Source organism: Aythya marila (assembly GCF_965140915.1).
Source record: "Aythya marila genome assembly, chromosome: 2".
NCBI classification, from domain to species: Eukaryota; Metazoa; Chordata; class Aves; order Anseriformes; family Anatidae; genus Aythya; species Aythya marila.
In genome coordinates this window covers 32,574,896-32,594,749 of record NC_139043.1, presented here as the reverse complement: position 1 = coordinate 32,594,749, position 19,854 = coordinate 32,574,896, and positions in this window count along the sequence as shown.

Genomic DNA, 19,854 nt, shown 5'->3' with positions numbered 1-19,854 from the left:
ATTGTTCACATACAGTGAATATGCAAACGTATACCTGAGTGATATAGGATTCTCCCTTTAGATTTGAACTTTTCCTGCTGCTTATTGTGCATATAAATTAGTACAGGTATACTTAGGTAAAAAAAATAAAATAAAATAAAATAAAAAAAATTATTACTTCTATCCTCATGTTTATTTCTTATAAAAATTATGAAATGGTTAAAAATCATATATGAGCCAACCTTGCCATATCTGGCATCATTTGAGTTCTGTGATTTCACATGAAAACCAATTAGTGGTAATTTAGAAGCTCAATTAATAATTGCCTTAATATATGAGGAATGGGAAGGGAAGGGAAGGGAAGGGAAGGGAAGGGAAGGGAAGGGAAGGGAAGGGAAGGGAAGGGAAGGGAAGGGAAGGGAAGGGAAGGGAAGGGAAGGGAAGGGAAGGGAAGGGAAGGGAAGGGAAGGGAAGGGAAGGGAAGGGAAGGGAAGGGAAGGGAAGGGAAGGGAAGGGAAGGGAAGGGAAGGGAAGGGAAGGGAAGGGAAGGGAAGGGAAGGGAAGGGAAGGGAAAAAATATACCAATGTTGTTGTTGTTGTTTTTTTTTAAATCACGCTGTAGGCCAACCTCGAGCTTTGGGATCCTTAGCTATAAATTCTTATGTTACAAGTTGCCTAGACATAATAGAGTATGAATTAGATGCAAGAAACTGAAAAGAGCTTAGTCTGAAGTCATAAAAAGATTCAGTCTTGCAGTTTATGCTTCTGAAAGATAGAGCAGACAGTTAGCATGGCAGTTTCTCATTCTCTCTGCAAATAAAAGTATGATGTTACCTTTGGATCTAAGAATTAGAGTGGATATGCTGAGATCTTTAAATATCAAGTCTGAACCTGTACCTCTGTAGTATATAAAGACATCCATGAGAGCAGATGAAATTTTCTACAAACTTTTGAAAGGAAATGGAATGAAAATGTTTATTGTGCCTATAATATAGCTAGCTCATTTCTTTAGTTCAGAAATGTTAAAAGAATAAAATAAAGCTAAGACCAGTAAACCACCAAGATTCACTCTTGTGCAGATTGACATGTATTCACAGCATCTGTCCAGAAGTTTGGTCCTAACTTCCAGTTCTCTGTTAAAAATTCTTGGTTTTAATTAACTCTCATGAAGACAATTAACTTGCTGGACCTGGAGATTGACATCATATTTTGTTTATTGTGTAAATTTTCTCATTATTTTGCTCTTCTCAACCTTTCTGGAGGATGTGGAACCACTCAGTTTTGGTGATGTCTGCTTTTTGTTTTGCAGTACTCTCTGTGAGATACAAAATAAAAAGTTTCTGCCCTAAAAAGCAATCTCATAGGAGAAAAGAAGATATGTGGACAGCCAACAAGACCATGCATTCTTAATTCAAGTTTTTGATTGCTGTGCTCTTAGTAATTCATAATGGTATGCAAAGCTGTGTTACTTTCCCCTTCTAGAGATATGTATGTCCATCCAGAGCACCCAAGCTCATTGTGAAATTTGCCCAAGGGACTGCACTGAGTTAGGTCTTACTTTTGAAACATCTCCGTCCAAAGCCAATGGTCACACTACCTGAATACAAGTTGATGTTCATTTGATGAGTGATGTTCTGCAAGGGTCAATATTGGGACCAAAACTATTTAACATCTTTTTTAGTGATATGGGCAGTGAGACTGAGTGCACCTTCAATAAGTTTGCCAATGACACCAAGCTATGTGGTGCAGAAAAGGGATGCTATCCAGAGAGTCACTGAAAGGCTTGAAAGGTGGGCTTGTGTGGACCTAATAAAGTTCAACAAGAGAAGTGCAAGGTACTGCATGTGAGTTGGGACAATCCCAAGCTCAAATACAGGCTGGGGGGAGAATAGATTGAAAGCAGACTTGAGGAGAAGAACCTGGGGGTGTTCGTTGATGAAAAATGCAACATGAGCCAGCATGGTGTGCATGCAGCCCAGAAAGCCAGCTGCATCCTGAGCTGCACCAAAAGAATTGTGGCCAGCAGGTCAAGGGAAGTGATTCCCCCCCTGTAGTCTACTGTCATGAGACCCCTCTTGGAGTACTGCATTCAGCTCTAGGGCCCCCAGCGCAAGAAGGACATGGATGTATTAGAATGAGTCCAGGGCAGGGCCACAAAGATGGTCATAGGAGGGAGCACTTGTCCTATGAACACAGACTGAGGGAGTTGGGGTTGTTCAGCCTGGAGAAGAGAAGGTTCTGGGGAGACCTTACAGCAGCCTTCCAGTACCTAAAGGGGGCCTACAGAAAAGTTGGAGATAGTCTCTTTATCAGGAGGTAGAGTGATAGGACAAGGAGTAATGGCTTTAAACTAAAAAAGGGTAGGTTTAGATTAGATGTTCTGAAGAAATTATTTACAATTACGGTGGTGAAGCACTGGAACAGGTTGCCCACAGAAGCTGTGGATGCCCCATCCCTGGAAATGTTCAAGGCCAGGCTGGATGGGGCTTTGAGCTATCTGATCTAGTGGAAGCTGTCCCTGCCCATGGCAGGGGGCTTAGAACTAAATGATTTTAAGGTCCCTTCCAACCCAAAATATTCTATGAATTTCTAACAGTAATTCTTTCACAGCTATTTCAGGACTTAATCTCTTCCTATAGAAAACAAACAAACAAACAAACAAACAAAAACCAGAAAAAATTCATCATGTCTAATATCCTATTGCATGTCCTCCAAGCAAAATATTCAATAGCTTTTGCTATGAATACTAACGTGTCTAGTAACAAGACGGGCATTGCATCGTATCATTCATAGCTGTCTAACCTCCTATCCATCTCCAAAATAAATAACAAGAGTGACTGAAGACTTTAGAACCAATATGGGCTAGGTCCAACAGGAAAACAGAGAACTTGGATGTTATATACTGTTAAAAAATCATCAGTTTGCCACAATTATTAGAACTGAAACTTCAGTTTGTTGCACTCAGTAAGAAAACTATAATGGACAAATTGGCACGTCTTTGTTAACTGCTTTAATTAGGCCATTCACAATAAATTTTTGCACGGTGTTTTTCTGCCTAAAAAAGCCACTACATTGGATTCTCTACTGACTCTTAAGCTTTTCATCATGATTAAAGAAGGCTAGACTGGAACTAGACTACTTATACTGCTGCTTTCAAGGATCTGGAGGATGAGGAGGAAGAGAGCCAACTGTGCACCTACAAAAACAGCTGAATGACAAATTCTCCTTCAACTGTTTTTCACATTTTAATTCTAATGCAAATGAAAGGATAGATAATTTATGGTGCTTTTTGAAAATATTTGAAATTATTATTCTACATTACCTTACACAGATATATTTACTTATATATAAAACCATTAAAAATAAATATAAAAAATCTATTATGATATAGTGACTTGTATTCTGGTTTATGTTCATAAATTAAAAAAATAAGCTTAGGTAAACATTTATAAAAATAGCTATGCTTTACCCACTGTAAATTCTTAGACATTTCTCATCATTTCATGTCATTGCTCATTATATACTCACAAACTATAATTTTGTAGTTTTTAAAACAAAAGTTAAAATCTAACTGAATTTTACAGGAGTCTGGGTGTGACAAAAAATATTTCTTATGATTCTAGTTCTTCATTAGTAGAATTAAAAGTTACTGCATATCATTGCTCAATCTGAGATAGTTTTCTTGACTATGGTAAATGGTTATAAACCCCACAAACTAATCTTGCATCAAGGAGTTTCAAATATTGCATTATTATACATGAGTATGTTTGTGTTAATTTATTTTCTTTTAGCAACCAAACTGACAAACTCCTTTGTTATTTTAACATTTGTAGGGTTTTTCAAGTATATTCAGATGCACAGAACAGAGAGAAAATGCTTATTAATAAGGCCCAAACGCAGGAAAATTTATTCAATTTATCTCCCATTCACAGTGGAGAAGCTTCCTCTTCAGCAGACCTCCTTGCTGGGAGTTGCCTCTTCCCGTGGAGGTTACTGTGCAGAGCAAAGTAAGGTATGGTGGTCCCCTGATCTGTTAAAATCACAACCAGGACTTTTGGGGGTGCTTTTAATTTATTTCCTATCTTTTTCCTCTCTCCAGTTTTCAGATGAATTCTTTTCTTCTTCTCCCACTCCCTTCTTTCCTTTTGTCATCTGTTTATCTGAGCACCAATAGCTATTTCTTGAAAATCTGTTTTCAGTACATATCTCTTGTCTCCCAGACGGAAGATAGATATCTCTTGTTTCCCAGAGGGAATCACTGCTACATCACAAAGCTTCAGTAAGAATTTGCTTCTGTGTTTTTTGTTGTTGTTGTTGTTTTTATTTTTTAATACCCACTTCTTTTGTGTCTCTTTGATTAGATTTTCTAATATTCCTAAGTTATGCTTGCCAATCAGCAAACCCTGTTCCCCAGGGTTTTTGAGTAGCCTTTCCAGATCAAGATGTAGATGGCAATGGATTAACAGGAATAGGTTTGAAAGGTAGTAAGAAGCACAGAAGAATACATGGTGAATGAGCCTCAAGTGAAGCACTTTCCTTCTTAAAAAGAGGAAAGAAAGATTGAACACATTTTTTATCTAGTTGTTGCCAACGTGAGAATCACTTACTAACTCTAAAGGTTTTCCAGAGTCTTCTATGAATCTCGAAACCTCACAAATGCCAGATATAAACCTTAAAGGCTGTTGTTATTGTTTTATCTGCTAGGATAACAACCTAATTGTGTGCTTTGTAATGTGTCCTTTAACTTACAAAAATGTGAGCTGATACTGTCTACTTGTATTGGACAGATCTACTAAATGATATATTCCCATACTTGGATGACCTAAACGCAAAAGCTAACTCAATGTATTACCCACGGTTCTTCAGGAATGTTATCCCCAAGATAGTAGCATGACAAAAGGGTTATTATTCAATCACATCAAATTTTCCCTTCAGAAGCCAAATATCACCAATCCTACTAGAAGCCTATCATTGGAGATGACCTATGAAGACTGTATGTGTAGCTCCATAGGAGTATGAAAAAAGCAGTTTATAATTAAGACTTTCAGTTTTGCTCTGAGAGCAATTAACATGTTTGTAGGTGTATATTATTATGTGTTGCAAGCAGATGGAAGCTTCCTGACAAGATATGTTCCATATAATCAGTATAAACATGAATTGGGTGAAAAAATATTGCATACCTTGATTTTCCTATATTTTTAGACTCCGTGTGGACAAAAGAAGTAATTGGGTGGCAGGTAGCGTATTTGCGTGCTTCTAATTCCCATGTTAATAATATTTTTATGTTTGTTATTCAGGTAAGTGAGGCAGGTCTAAAATGCAGTGGTAAAATGAATAAAAGGAAATGAAACTGCCTAAGTAAATTATGGACTGAGCTTCTAGAGTTCTTCAGAAATACATGTAGCTTTTCATTTTGCAGTGTTGGGAATACTTTTTCTTAGTTGGATGCACAGCACATCATGGATTTTGCATGCATGGCAAGAAGAGGCATCAAACATGTTCATCTTTTCCCAGACACACTTGTGTTTAATCCATGTTCACTGGCTTGTTCTATTCCAGATGTTTGCAATACTCCCTCCCTCTAGCAATTTCTTACAAATTCTTGCACTTAAATGTCTATCTTCACATGTTTTGATTAATATGGGAGGTGGATCTTATGTAACACTGGAGAGATATTTATTATACCCACGTCCTTTTTCTGTTTTGCAGTCTAACAAACCAAACAAATGGAAAGTCAAACAAAAACTCCTTCAGCTCTCCCACAGATCTTTTTCAAATATATCTCAGGGGAAGGGTTTGAGTTTTCCAGTCCCTCACCCCTTTCCTGTACTGTCTGCTTATAATCTAACTTTCTTCATGAACTTAAACAGATTAGCTTCTTCTTCAATTATTCATACTTTCAGCAGTGAATAGAGTTTATCTCACTTCCTTAGTGAAAATATATAGAATTTGACAATCTATACTGCTGTTTGAATATTATTCCACCCTCATTTTATCCTGAGCTTTGACAATGCAAGTCTTACTGTCTTATCTCTGCCATGTCTCTGCACTTACTCTCAGGATGTAGAGACTCTCTGCTAAGCCAAGAAGCAGGAGTGTGCAAACAGATCTCCTGAAGATTTCTTATGCATATGTCAGTGGAAATAAGCAGTTTGTGTAGTCACCTGCTTAGTTGGACCTTTGATTCAGTATGGCATGAAGCATTTGTTTCCAGCCCCCCATGGCCTAAAGCAATGGCACTGTGTGTTGACAAAACATTTGTAACTCAGGAAGTTAACTGTAAAAGTAAGAAGAAGTTTCAGCCAATGAAATTGGGCAGAAATCTTGAAAATATGAACCTGAAAAGGTACCTAAAGCCAAAAGGTAACTTCTCTCCCCACTGCCACTCCCACAAAATAAATAAATAAATTAATTAATTAATTAACATGCATTTTCTTACTTTAGGCTTCTAAGTCAATCTCAAGATTTTCAAAAGCTTCGGTATAGCATTAGTATAGGTGATTGCCTGGAAGAATACTACTGCGTTTGGATATTTCTTAACCTCAATTACATTTCTCAGTGCAGTGTTTTTAATACTTCCCAGGGGTTTCTCACATGCAAAACTTTAATATGGTCATTCTTTGCATATCCATGTCTTCTCTGTCTGTTTTCACTTTGCTTCAACTGGCAAACATCTCATTTGATGTGTAAAGAGTGGGTTAATCTGAGAAAAACTAACTAAAACAGGAGATAAGAACATACCAGGAATGATATGGCAACTGAGATCTTTTACTTCTCTTTTTAAAATGTGCCAGATTTACCCATGCAGTTCTGAATGCTGCAATGAAAACTGAAGCTTCACTTTCTTTCTAATCAGAAAAACCAATGTGATTTTTGAAACAGGGACATGATTTTTAATCCTCCACCCGTGACTTCAAAATCTATCTTCAAAATGATTGTTGAGTTCTCTTTTTTAAGCAGGTTTCAATGGAAACAATTCATGAGGTCTCTGTTTTACTTTTCATGTTTATGGAGTTATGAAATGAAAATAAATAAATGAATAAATAAATAAATATAAATAACTGAGGATCAGAAGAGTAAAAACTTAAATGTCTCTTTGATTTGCCTCTGCAGGCTGTCTGTGACAGAGCCTTTCCATCCCCTGCTCCCACTCCCTCTGTTTGAATTTCTGGCTTAAGAGCCAGCCTGGACATGGATGTGCATTGCCACTTAGCTCACCACAGAGTGGAGACCTAAATGCCTGAGAAACAAAAGGAAAAAAACTTGGCAGATTGCTAACATATCAAGTGTTAATGAATACAGCTCTCTAATTAGAAATGTCTGCAAGAACTGTGTAATAGGATCTTTTGAAAATGTGACAGTTTTTAATTTCTTGTGTTAGTAAGGTTTATATTTTTCTGAATTAGATCTTTTATCAAATTGGCATCAGACTTTAGGAATGATAATAATACTTGAAATACAAATAGAGATTCTTTTGAAATCACTAGCTAAGTTAATATTTTATTGAAATCCTGAGTTCTGGACTTTATTAGGTTAATTGATATAATTTAAGAAACTTTTTTTCCCTTGCTTTCCTTTGCTTTTTTTTTTTTTTAATCCTAATTAAAGTAAGATTGACCGGAGTTTGCTAGCTAATTATCAGAAACATCTTGACTTTTTTTTAATATATTATTATTATTATTTAATTTCAAATGTAATACCTCCCCAGACGGCAAACTTTGTAATTCATGGCATCAGTTCAAAAAGGTATATTAACCACCTCTAAACTGATCAGCATCAAGCATTTATGGGACTTAATTGTGAATTGCCTTAATACTAATTAAAACAATCCCCTTCCTCACTGTGAAGTTTTAGGAGATGCAGATGTTTTTATTTTTGGGAGTGCCCACCTATATTTTATACTAAACCCCTAAACCAGAACAAAATACTGAAGACCCAGACTGCATGTCCCTTGAAGTCCTATAAAAAAGAGTGCAAAAGAGTGTTTCTTTCATTCTTGGCCAGACAGTAACAGACAAACAGGTAAAAAGGCAAGGAGAAAAATACCCTTTACTCACTGTAGCAACAGGAAATCAAGCAAAGAAAATAAACAGGGTTTGAATTCTGGGCCTTTAACCTGCTAGTCAGACAGTTTTCTACAGTTTCATTCTGTGCACATTTGTGTGCTGGTAAATGATGAAGGGGAGGTAGAGGAACTGAAGGCTTGTGGGATCCCTGGGACTCCCACAGCTATGAGCACAGCTGTACAAACACACGCAAGCTTTGTTAAGGTAGGGTGGGCAATAGGCTGAAACTGCTGAGCTGATCTGACCTATAAATCCCTTGCAAAAGCTCTGCCTGAGAAAAAGCCAGAAGTTATGTGTAAATGTTTTATCCAGCCAACTGTTATTGGTCCTCTTCTGTATGTACACAAAACCTCTTACATCCTCCTAGATAGATAATTTTGTAAGTAGGTGCTTTGACTGTCTTGCCCAATTGCTGATTACCTGGGGCAGACGGAGAGAAGGGGAGGGAGCAGTGGGTGGGTAGAGGAACTAATAACTCAGGAATTCATTCAAATGAATGCAGAGTTTTAAAGGATAAATGATATATTGCATAAGCTGACGTAGGGCTAATGGCTACAGGAAGCCTATAAAAAAGAGAATGTGATATCCAGCAGCTTGTTTGGAGGAGAAGGATGATATAAATTGGTCAGATTAGTAACAGGAAGATTACATTAATTATTCTGCTTTGGACTGATAGAGTCTCTCTCTTCCCGTCCTCTCCACAGCCTCCCCCAGTTGATCTTCCTGCACCACTCTTGCACTGCTCATTGCAGATATGATCTCATGCAAGAACACAGCACTGCAATCCTGCACTGTCCTGAGTGCGTATGGACAAGCCATACCAGAGCCAGGCTCCAGTAACACTTCCTGTGCAAATCACAGAACTATCAGCACCCTCTGTGGAGAAAAGAAAAGAAAAATAGGGGATCTCTCTCTTTTTTTTTTCCTTCTTCCCAAACATTTCTGAACTCTGTGTGACCTCTTTACAACTGAATCTCAGCACCTCTAAATACATAGCAAAGATAGCAGAAAGCAGGGTAACACATCACAAATTGAAGGAGGTTACAGAAAGCAAAGGAGGTGAAACAAACAAAGATGAAGATGAAAACTACCCACTCTAAGCCAGAAAAAAAGTTGAAATAAAACACATGGATTGGAGTATTAAATGTAGTGTGGACTGTGCAATCTGCCCCCTCTCTTTCTTCTTCTTCACCATCCTTCCCACCACCTAAAAAGTATTTAAACTGCAGGGGAATAATATCACACTTGGGATTTATGAAATAAAATCAATGAGAGCAATGGGAGCAACGTCACTCTGTAAATGATCAAAATTCACCAATTACAAGGAGGTGTTAATCCTCATCAGACCTCTTTGCTGCTGCGGCAGCATTTGAAGTAAAGCTGCTCTGGGAGTTTTAGGGAACCAGCTACTCTCACAGTGTTTGGAAGGTATTTCCCCTCAGCCTTCTCCAAAAAAAAGCTTGAGGAGTAGAGAAAGAAAAGACTAGGACCAAGAAGGGTGTCAAACAACTTATGTGGGTTCTTTTGTTAGGTGGGAATAAAAAATCTAAAAAATGCTAGGTGATGGGCTCAAAGTTCACTTGTTGAGTTCTGGTACTTAAAGTGCTGGAGTTTTTCTCACACCATTTTCAATATGGACCTGCTTGGTGATCTGATAGCTCAGTAATTAGAAGTGGCTGCCTTTTATGCTATATATATTTATGCTTCTTACCAGAGGAACTTTGAGCTAAAATATTGCCAGACCTATATTAGCTTTAACTTGTAACTGAATTGCATTGCTAGGTGAGTAGAGATCCACAACTTCTAAGCTGGTGTTTCCAGGAGGAAAGTCTCTAGGATGAAGGAAAGGAAAGGAAAGGAAAGGAAAGGAAAGGAAAGGAAAGGAAAGGAAAGGAAAGGAAAGGAAAGGAAAGGAAAGGAAAGGAAAGGAAAGGAAAGGAAAGGAAAGGAAAGGAAAGGAAAGGAAAGGAAAGGAAAGGAAAGGAAAGGAAAGGAAAGGAAAGGAAAGGAAAGGAAAGGAAAGGAAAGGAAAGGAAAGGAAAGGAAAGGAAAGGAAAGGAAAGGAGTGAACCAACAAGTGAGGTGTTTGAGGGTAATTTTGGTTTGCTTGTTCTCTTTTCTATTTTTGGAAACACAATATGAGTTGATAAATATGCATAAAAAAACTGAGGTAGTCATAATATCTCTGCTTAGGGCGAAGTCAATTAGACTAATTATGCAGTGAATCGTAAGTAGAGATTCTGCATAGAATAGGTATTTTGGTCATTCAGATTTATTTTTTTTTCTCTCTCTGTGTTTTAAAGCAACAGGCCCAAAGCTTAAGAAGTCAGCTTTCCTTCCCTTGAGGCAGACTGTTTTCTGCTATGACCTGCTGTGGACAGAGGCAAAAGGGGAGATGGGAATGAACAAGGCTTACCCTGCCAGGGCTGACAGCAACACTTGTCAGGCCAACTGCCCAAGCTCTTGCAAAGTAGGCAGCAAGTCTGTGGTCCTCTTGCCAACCCCATTCCGTCTCTGGCTAAATGCAAGAGGCTGTGCTCTGGCCTAGTGTGGTAGAGACCAATGTCCTCTAGAAACCTGTATTAGTACACAGGAGGTGAAGAGCTATATTGTGTCTGCTGAAGCTACAGAAAGGTAGGGAGTTGCTGCAGAGCAAAGAGACTCCTGCCTGTTGCAGGTTCAACACAAGCTAACGGGGTAGCCAGAGGGGCTGCATCCTTGCAGCTACTCAAAGACTGCAGCTGGGTCACTCTTTCTAACAGACATGGAAATGTTTCTGTACAGCACTGCTCTTCCACATCACCAGGCAGCCCATCCAGCATGCAAATGGCCCTGCCCGGCATCACTGCTTGCCTGCTGGTAGGAACTCCTCATGCCAGCAGCTGTAATCTGCAGGGTCAGGCCAAAAAGGCAGGGCCAAGGGGTCCTGAGAGATCACCAGCTATGAAGTGATCTTCTGCTTTCTTGTCTGTGTTTTCCTGTAGGGTAAAGTACAGCAAAATGTAATGTTAGCAATACTTAAAAATTTTTTTTTGTTTGTTTGTTTCACTAATTTTCTTTTTGGTCACATAGAAATCTTCCTTTCCACAAGAACAAACAATGGAAATTTTTAAAGCATGAAGAGTGAATCACAAAGTGCCAACTGTCCTCAGACTTTGATCATAAAAGGGATTGAGTTTTATTGAAAAACCTTCCTGGGCTCTCGCCTGTGAGCACTTCAGCAGATGGCAGCTGGGCAATTACAGCTGAACCTATCAATGTAATCAGTAAATATTGCTAATTTCTTTCAAAATGTGGCAGGGCACAAGAGGAAAGAAATGAATGATGTATTGCAAATTTCCAGTGTAATCATTTTATGCTATGTGTAATGTTTTACTGAAGTCTTTTCTTTCTACTGTACTAACAAAAAGAAAATACCTGAGGACACATAATCTCATTATAATATTAGAATATAGTCTCCTCTCCATTGGGTCAGTATAAAATTGTGGGTTGAAATTTCAGTTTCAGGCTTATAACAGTGCCCCATACTACTATGTCGTCTGTAAAAAGCTCTGAAAAGTGTTACCAAATGCTGCCTGACAAAAACAAATTACTTACTGATGGGAATCAGTACTTATTGCTAATCTAATAAATAAATAAATAGAAAGAAAAAAAAAGGCCAGCTGAAAATGAATTATATTGTTTCCCAATTATCTTTCTCCATTTCACTAGAGTTTCAAGAAGTCTATTTATTATCCAAAATATTTTACACCTGGTGGATTTGAAGGTGTTCCTCATGCTTAGTCCAACGAGCTTCCAGAAGATAAAATCTGTTTTTCAAGTCAGAGAAAACAAGGACAGAAGGATTTTGGTCCACTGAAAGCAAATACAAAAGTCACACTGATTTCTCTGGAGCTAGAATTTCACCCAATATATAGCTGTAGTTCTGTTTTAAACAATTATCAATAGGGATGCAAGGGTTTTACTTGTAGCCACCCTCCCAATATGGTGAATACATTAGTTACACATTTCATAGTCTTGGTGAAGAATACTTAACTTGCAAATTGTGGTGTGTAGTTCATGTCCAGTGGAAACTACCCTAGGTTGAGGAATCAGAGGTTTTCTCCAGAAAAAATACACACATTGGTTCCAAATATGGACTCTGAAAGCTAAGGTGGAAAATTTGTGTTGTGTAGCCATTAATAACCTTGTGCATTGATCAGTTTTTCCCATTTGGGAGCTTCCTTGTGGAGGAAGAAGTGGTCACGAATATTTGTAGCAAACCTAACTAAAACAGATATTGTAAATACTATTGAAGAAAAGGCTTGTTGCTTTATCTCATATAAATACAGGAAAATATGTTTTTGACAGCTTGGTTTTATGCAGTTCTTGTGAAAAGACAGTTTTATTTATTTTTTTCTCAGCCTGAAGCAATCTATAGCATTATAAATCAAACTGATAAGGAATTTTAAATAGTGATTTTTCTTTCTAAATCCTGAAAGTATTTCTTACAAATGAACAATTAAAAAAATAATAATAAAATCATTGTTTTGTAACATGTCCCTGAGTAGGAATTTTCTTTTGTTTTTTAATGTTCTTCCCTTGCTGCTCCTGCCACAATCAGATCTATCAGCTGGCACTCTTCATTCTTAAACAATTGACTGAAGACAGGAAGTCACTTTGTTTATAGAAATGATGAGTTAGACTTCTAAAAGTGCTATAAAACAACAGATAGTGAGGTGATCATGTTAAAAATATTTTAACACTTTTCAAGGGTCAAGTTTCGTATAAGAAGTGGTGTTTTCCTTGGGGAACTTTAGCTGGACCAAATCACTCAAATTGTTTGAAGTTCTCCCTGAGATCCATGTGCTTGTCTACACTGTTAATCTCCTGTCTACTTTGATGTTTTACCATGACTAAGCTATATGAGGTCCCCAAGCATTTTTAGATCAGTCTGAATGCTAATAAAAGATGAGAATGTAAAACAATGCTTTCAACTGGTAACTTGTTCAGAAAATGTGCTGACAAGAAACACAATGTACAGTATTAGTGCACTTATATGTCTTAGCAAAGGCTGCTTTTTTTCCAAGTCAGAGGCATGAGAAACATGTTTAATTCTTCTTCATGTCCACATGTTGTTTGTCCATGTTATTTTATAAATATTTCTTCAAGACTTTAAAAGAGAAATTCAGAATATTTTTGTTTAACTACCAAAGCTTATGGACTGTATAATGCATGTCTAAATGGAATAGAAGAGAAATGGAAGGGATGTCATTTTTATGTTTTTGCTCAGGCTGTCCTGGACCGATTTTGAGAGCACCGAGCTGTCTGCTGAGGTAAAAGATAGAGGAAGTTGTATTTCAGACAACTCTTCACCAGTTTATCACGTCCATATCTCTGTGGGGAAGAAATGGGCAAAACTAGGTGGAATGTTAAAAGCTTCATTCCCCCTCACAGGGGCTCACAGAGGGAAGTTACAAAGAAGTCAGTGAAGCTCCGTTGATTTAATATTGTGAACAGATGAAGGAGATGCAAGATCTTCTGTTCCATATAAAGGGGCCATGACTGACTGCCTTGTCATAGCTCTGACTAGTCAGAAAGATGGCACTTGTGGAGACTTAGCACTGAAATCTGCTACTAGGAATGCTACCTGCCTGATACGTGCTCATTCTGCCATTTGCAGCTCTGAAGAAAGCACCTTTACAAAGCTGATTTTCTGGACTGTTAGAAATAGTGACAGGGAACACAGAGGCCTAGAAATAGTGACAGGGAACACAGAGGTCTTTCTAAAGACTTGACAGCTAGGGAAGTTTTAAAAGATGGTGCATCAACTTAGCAGAACACAAAAACCTGCATTGAAATTTACCATTCACCTACCAGCAGAACAAGATAGCCAAACTGTGTCACTTGAAAACTCCAAATATGCCAAATCTATATTTTGGAATAAAACAAATACTTCCTGAAGGACAACACAGATGTTATGAATTATCACTTATATCATTTTAGTACTGAATAATTCCAGCCATCAGTCAGGACCTCACTATTTTGCACAAGGCAGATCCCATGCCCAGGCTCCAGCCAGCTTGTAATACATATATTTTTAAAAAATAATAATAATAAAATAAATAAATGAAGAGAGAGAGGAGAAGAAGAAGAAGAAAATAAATAGAAAAACATTTGTGAAAATATTTCATGATTAGTTCCCACTTGGTCTCTTATGACAGAAGTCCTGACAGACACTTACTTCACAGGGATGGTATTAGTTTGAGTACCTTTGGTTATGACACCAGGGTTAGTCCAAAGTAAAATAGGGATACTCCAATTCATTACAGTATTTCTGACTGACTGTTAACGGTAAAATTAGTAATCTCAGAATGATTTCTGAAAAACAACCTTTGACCAACTGGCTCGCAGTATTTCCAAGTGCTGCTCCAAGATATTTTTAATTGGCTTTTCCACTGCATTTCAAAGTGTTAAGCTATCTATTACGACTTATTGGCAGCTTTTAAAAGTATTCCACATACATAGGCAAAGCTTACAACATAAGATAATATTTCTTATGCATTTATTCTGATGTCGAAATGGCACAATCTTTATGTCAGCCAGACTATTTATGAAGTACTTTGCTCAAAATGCCTTAAGTATAATAACTTATATTCTTATATCATGAATTAAAGGCTTGAAACTGTAGCAGCAGTTTTTAGACTGCAGACATGATGAGCTCATGAGCTTCCCCATGAAGCAGAAGATTGTGAATATCTGGATAAGAGATAAAATATTTGAAAAGCTGAACTAAGCATAGGGGAAGGAATCAGGAAGATAATGTATAAATGTAACATCTGGACACCTCATTTGGAATTATGCTTTCTGATGCAGCAGTGGATAGAGTAATCTTTCCTGGAACTGCTGGTAGCACAAGTGCCAAGAGGCAATTTCCCTGTGTTTAATTTTTTTAAAGCATCAATTCATTATTGAAAAACACAAGCTGATCAATTGCCTAAAATTAAGTGTGAAGACAGACCCAGAGCATCTAAGCAGGAGAACTCATTTAACATTGGAGACTTGCAAAACTGCTGTTAGGGCAGTGGGGTCCTCCTGGGACTCAGCACATATGTGACTGGCTACACAGTCTTGATCACGCCAATTAGACTCTTGCTCTGGACTGCCCTAGCTGTAGCTGCGGTGGCTCAGCATTAGAGTTCATCTGAGAGTAAGGTTGGCCCCAGCTGCAGATTTGTGCATGCATTCCTGTATTTAACATTTTTTTTTTTTTTGCTCAAATTCTAATCTGATTTTGGTTTTCTTGGGTGGTTGCGGATTTTATTTTGGGGGGGGGAGGGGTGTAAGAGGGGTAAGGGAGGATGAGGTGGATATTAGGTTGAGATGGGCTGAAGAGAAGGCACAGGTCTCCTCTACTTGGCTGACATAATCCTTCCATCATCTGAGGATTCTATAAAGAAGCATGGTGGATTCATCTTTTCAATAATGATTGCAATTTATAATTGCTCAGTGGTGTCATCCTATAGGAAAACAAAAGCTCTCTAACATTAGCATCAGATGATAAAGATATAAAAAGCAATGCACATAGCATGTATTATCTCTTTCAAGAAATAAAATGCACTGTAATATTAATTTTCACCAGGGTCTCCCTTAATCTTTTTAACTCTCTACTTATTTCAGATATTTAAACAAGATTAATGGAATTAAGGATTCACGGGTGATTTAAATAATTACTTTTACACAACCTTAATTATAACAGAGAGATGTTTTGTAGCATTCTGTTGACAGTTAAGACAAGAAAAAGTACATTTTCCCCTCTGTAATAAAGACTCGTGGAATTTATGGAGACCAATGAATGTAGCCCTGCAAGGTAAGAGCATATTATAGCATTATAAAGACATCAGTTTAACTTTTATCTACCTTGGTTCAGTGTATTTCTGCTTTCAAACTGCTGCATTTTGATTGCATACAGTGTACTTATAGATAAGTCCTTTTATCAAACCTTTTTCTTCAGTTATGTTAAATTTAATGTCATTTGCAACTTTTCAAAAAATGTCTACATAGCGTGTGTTTTTAAATTAGACATGCTTCCAACCAACTTTCCAAGCTTCAGCATGTTGCTGATAAATGTTTTAAGACAAATATCACTAACAGTTTGATTTGGATTACACAAACACTTCACTTGTTTAGATTTTACAACATTTTATAAAGTGTTTTCCTGCCTAAAATATTGAGCTCTTTCATTCTTCCAGCTTGTGGCCATCTCCGTTTGATTACTTTTAAACAAATTACATTTCTGAATGAGACTTCATTTGTTTTGTCATTGTATTACTCTGCCTGAAGCTTAAACTAAGCAAAGGGATCTCTACTTTTAACATGCACATTTTACCTCTGACTCCTTCAAGCAGTCATGTTGAGATTTTCTGGAAGTTTTCCATAATTACAGTTTCAAAATATGCCAAGAGTAGTAATAAACTGTCTGTAGGCTGTTGAAACACCTCTTAAACTCTTTGAAACTGATACATTTGTGATTCTTCATCTCTGTTTATCTGGAGGGAAGAAATAGGACATAAATTCCCATTTAGTGCAATGGGCTTTGCTTATGTGCTTGTGGATGTGTCTGCATGCAGCACAACACATTCATGAATGTGAGTGACCTGTGCCTTCCTTTGAGTGCCTGAAAAGTTGCAATGTTTAAAAATAGTCAACTATGCATATGTAAAATCACTATGGCACTTCACAATGTAAAGCAAAACAGGACAAAATAGTTGGATAAATATGATGGTAAAGTGTTTGAGGTAGTTGCATCGTTCATTTATAATCTTAGTATATATCTGCTACCAAAGAGTGATATACTGAGACATACTGTCAGCCTTGCTGACAGTGGTCTGCATCAACCGCTTAGAGAGCATCTCTGTGTCCCTTGTGTAAGGGGATGGTGGCACAAGGAGACAGGATTCAGTCAAATAGTCCAGAGATTCCATAAATAAGTCAGTGCCAAGACTGAAGCTGATACAGTGAAAATAGTAATCAAAACAATAATACAATAATAGTTATTTATGTGTGTTTCTATAGTTCACACAAAATTTCCCCTTATTAAAGAAAGACCTCAATCATGTTATATGACCATATATCATCTTTTTTATTTATTTTTATATTTTATATTTTTTATATTTTATTTTATATTTTTATTTTTTTATTTTTTATTTATTTTTATTTATTTTTGTTTTATTTATTTATTTATTTGCAATAGATCGTTTGCTTCAGATCCAATTGCCAAAAAAAAAATCTGAAGGCGTACAGCGAACAGTTACTGTTTCAAATCTCCTGTATTTTTTCTACTGTTAAATGTAAGACTTTATGCTTTAGATTTTCATACAGAAAATATACAAGAGCTTCATGGAACATGTGTTGGGCATGTAGTAAAGTATGCTATGCCAAAAGTATGGTATGTTTCTTCAGATAGTCGTCCTTAGAGATTTAATTTGCATTGGTTCTGGTCTATATTAACATGGTTTTGTTAAAATATTTCCTTTTCCACTGTCACTGGACCATTGGTAGAAATCTTATTGGCTAACATCTTTTTTATTATCACTTTCACTTGAAGGTCCCATTCCAGCTAACATAATAATAGGATATAGTGTCAGGAGATTCATAAACCATAAGACCACTACTTCTAACACACTGCAGGCAAGTTATATGTATTGCAACATAAAACAGAATGACGTGCAGTATTACAAAAGGTGTCACAGAACTGGAGAACATGTATATCATGCTATTCACTAATTTTCCAACTATGACAAAAATCATCCTGGGAAATGTATATACAGCATGAAAAATAAGCTTAAAACAGCACCAGAAGCAAATCCTGGCCTCAGTGCAATTGTTTTATTTAACATTCTGAAGATGTGATATCATTTTTACCTAACTGTAAAAGAGTGAGCTTTGAAGTAAGACTTCAGAAAATACTGAGTCATTTCCTGATTCAAATATAAATTGACTTCCAAAGTTGTCATTGCCTAAATCAGCTCTGGGGTGCCACCAATCCACAAGAGAAATTCCTTATTTTAATGGATTCACAGTAGAAACAGATACAGCTATAAGAACAAAGTATTTATTTTCCATAATAATATTTTTCAAGATCTTTGACACCAAAGCCAGCATTAATGATTTTTTGGTTGAGTTGCCTTAACACAGTGGAAATATCTTCACACTGCCTTGATCATTTGGAGTAGCACAGAGGATTACAACAATAATAATACTTCTTTGCCTTTTATAAAACCTTTTGCTTAATGATCACAAGGTACTTTACACACACAATATGTACAAACACTGAGTACTTTTGTCCTATGGCTTGGTATTTTCTCCACTGTAAAGGAGGAAGTTAGACATTTAACAGTAGCTCTACAACACTATCCCCTGAAGAAGTGTTATGCTAACTACCAAAATTGTACAAGATATCAACAGAAGAGTAATACGAAAACCTTCCTGCACTCTATCATTCACAAAGAACTTGATTAATTTTAACAGAAGGCAATAGGAAGAACATGTTAAAGCTGTGACAGTCTGGGAAACTGTTCTTGTATGCAACACTTCTTGATACGATATTTTTGCGGATGGAATAACAGTCTGTGCATTAATTCTGCCAAGTTTATGATAATGCTAAAGCAAACAATCACACTATTTCATTAGCATTCCTTACTTAGTTTAATAAGTGCAATGCTATTTCTCTTTCCTTCTTGTTTTATTTTTTACACTTACTTTTCTGAAATATACATTGAATTAACATACAAAGATACGAACTCAAGCCTAGGGGTCCACAAAGGCTGTAGGCTGGAAGAGAAAGCCAGGGAAGATGCAGGGCATACCCCTCCTGCCTTTGTACCCTTCCCTGTATTAGCTGCTGTCAGCAGTAGGATACGAGTTTGGATGGACCTTTGGTCTGCCCCCAGATGGCCATTTTTAAGAACTGCTGTTTTATTAAGCTGGCAGTATTCTTAATTCACTGTGCCTATCTCTATGCTGTTTAGTATCTGAAGGTAAACATATGTACAATTATTTTCAGAGAAGTGTGGACAGCTTTCGTGACTTTTTCTTTAGTCTCATAAAATGTGGTGCTTACACTAACCCCAGTATCTTGAGTCAGATTATGTGAGAGTTTTGGCCTGAATTCGAAAGAAGGAAAGAAAACTTCTAGCTTGCACAGCCGTGAAGGAAATCTTGAAAGTAGGGGTCCACAGAGTTCAAAAAGGGAGGTCAAGTCACAAGAATAGCTGACATTTATTATTATTTTTCATATTCTTCTGTGTTTTAAGTCAGTCTCATATCTGGTGATTTCATTTATTGGACTGCTTTTATAAAATATAAAAATAAATAAATATATTTTAAAAAAAAAGTTCAAAACACTCTGCAGAGCTCCAGATGGCAGATTTGAATTTTCATTGAACTAGTTGGCATTTGCTCATATTGGGAGGACCTTTGGATCAGCGGTTCCCAAACCACAGGGGTTTGCGGGCCACAGCAAGTGATCTGGTGTTAACTCTCAGCAAAAGGTTAGGCAGAGTTTTCAATGAAATGCTTGACAATAGATGGTCTCGCTATGACTTGACAAACCAAGCACTGTGAGAACTAGCACTTCAGATATTTTAAGCCAGCCTTTATATTTGCTGTTGACATCAACTGGCAGAAGGATTACAATATTATCCTAAAACACTGCTACATTCTATGCTATAATCTCTTTTAAGGGTTTGTTCTAACATCCATCATCATATTAAAATCCCTGATTCCTGCCTCTAGTGGTTTGCCAGGTTATATATAAATAGTATCTTCC